Source organism: Fukomys damarensis, unplaced genomic scaffold (assembly GCF_012274545.1).
Source record: "Fukomys damarensis isolate Sample0158 unplaced genomic scaffold, DMR_v1.0_HiC HiC_scaffold_10, whole genome shotgun sequence".
Taxonomy (NCBI): domain Eukaryota; kingdom Metazoa; phylum Chordata; class Mammalia; order Rodentia; family Bathyergidae; genus Fukomys; species Fukomys damarensis.
Genome location: NW_022900922.1, coordinates 26324429 through 26326742, shown reverse-complemented (window position 1 = coordinate 26326742; position 2314 = coordinate 26324429).

Below are 2314 nucleotides of genomic sequence, written 5' to 3'. Positions count from 1 at the left end.
AAAAAAAAAAAAAAAAAAAAAGTACGCCGTTAAATCATTTACATTAATATGTGATACCCCAATAATGAGAAAACTATGAGATGGTATGGTATAACAAAGGAAATGCGCAATATGCTATAAGACCAGGTAGGAGGGACACACATCCCTAAGGGGGTTAGAGGTTTTATAAAGGCAATGTCATGCCTATATTAAGTGTTTTGGGGGTTTTATTACTTTTATTAGTATAAGTTCGCAATATATAACGGTCACATTCCTCATGGGAAGTTGGTTTGCATACCTAACACATCTTAATTCTTTGTACTTCCCCTTTGCTAAGCATTTTGTAAAGTAATTTAAGTATGGAGAAATATACATTACATTGGTGCTAATGCCATTCACATTGCTCAACCACCATTGCCCTCCAGCTTCAGAACCTTTTACACCTTTCCAAACTGAAATACAGTGCTCAGTAAACTCTGCCCTCCCCACAGCCCTCAGCACCCACCTTCCAACGACTGTTCCTACTCTGGGGGCGGAACCCAGGCCTCACCGTTGCTAGGCAAGTGCTCTACAGCCAACCACATCCCAGCCCCACCATTCCACTTCCTGTCTCTGTGCAGCTGACTGCTCTCTGTGCTTGGAAGGAAAGTCAGTCCCTTTGTGACTGATGTGCTTCATTCAGCATAAGACTCTCACTGTTCATCCTTGGAGTAGCATGTGACAGGACTTACTATTAAAGCTGAATGAAATTCCATTATATATAGATTCCATATATAGCTATAGATATAGATATAGATCACATTTTTACTAGCCATTGGTTGAGGGTTGCTGAGGAACCCAGGGCATCCTGCACGCTAGGCAGTGCTCAACCACTAAGCCACCCCCTCAGCTCTTCATTCATTCATTGGTGGCCCCTTGGGCAGCTTCCTCCTCTTGGCTATTGTCAACAATTCTGCTGTGAATCTGAGTGTGTTATCATCTGTTCCTGGACCTGCTTTCAGTTTTTTGGAGTTTACACTCCATGAAAGTTAGAAGAATGAAAAGGAATTAAGGCCAAAAAAAATTTTTAAAGATAAATGTTCCAAGAAGAGTGAGCCTCTTGGCCAGGCATGATGGTGCACACCTGTAATCCCAGCACTCAGGAGGCTGAGGCAGGAGGATTGCTGGGAGTTGAGACCAGCCTGGGCTACACAGTGAGTTCCAGGTGAGTCTCAACTACATAGTGAGACCCTGTCTCAAAAAACAAAAAAAAAACAAACAATAAAAAAAAGAGTGAATCTCTTGTACAAAGGCATGAAGACCTCTAGTTCAGGGCGGCTGGGAAGCAGGGGAGGGAGTTGGTGAGAAGAGCGCTAGAGAGGGGTAGGAACGAGAACATGAGTGACTCGCCCACCATGGGAAATGGACAGGGGTCCTGTAGTTTGGATCTTATACGGCCACCAAAGATATTTGTGTGGGGGAGGCTTGGTCCCAAGGAGAAGCTATCAGGAGATGGTGGGCCCTTTAACAGGAGGAACTTCCAGAGGGCTTTAGGCTATTGGGGTGAGGCTCCAAGGGGACTGTGGGACCCTAACCCTTCCTCCTTCTTACTTCAATACAGGGAAGCAGTTTGGTCGCACCACACACTCCTGCCATGATGTGCTATCTCTGCACAGGCCCAAACCATCATGATCTGAAACCTCCAAAACTGTGAGCCAAAGTAACCTTTTCCCTTTCTAAGTCAGTTATTTCAGGAGTTTGTTACAATGCTGCAAAGCTGACTAATACAGGGGCTTCAGAACAGACTTCAGATCAGATCCTCTTTTAGTGGGTGAGAGACACTGCTCAGTGTCAGAATGTTTGCTTGCATGCACACTGCCCTGGATTGGATGCACGGAACCACAAAAAACAAAAACAGAAACAAAAAACACCACAACAAAAAAACTTTTTTTTTTTAATTTTTTTATTTTTGGAGACAGGGTCTTGTTCTGTAATTCAGGCTGCCCTCGAACTCACTATGTATAGCCCAGTTCAGACTCAATCTAGTGGCAATCCTCCTGCCTCTGCCTCCCAAGTACTTATATTATAGGCATGTGCTGTCATACCTGGCTCATTATTATTTAAGTGATCAATTTATTATAACTTTTTTCTTTCTTTTCTTTTCTTTTCTTTTTTGAGACAGGGACTTGTCATGTAGTTCAGGCCAGCCTCAAAAACTCATATGAAGCCAAGGCTGACCTTCACGCCCTGAGTGCTAGGATTACAGATAACGTATCACCACCACCACCACACCTGGTGAGTATAACTCTAAGCAACTATTCTTTTTTTCCTTTCTTTTTTTTTTTTTTTTTGGCAC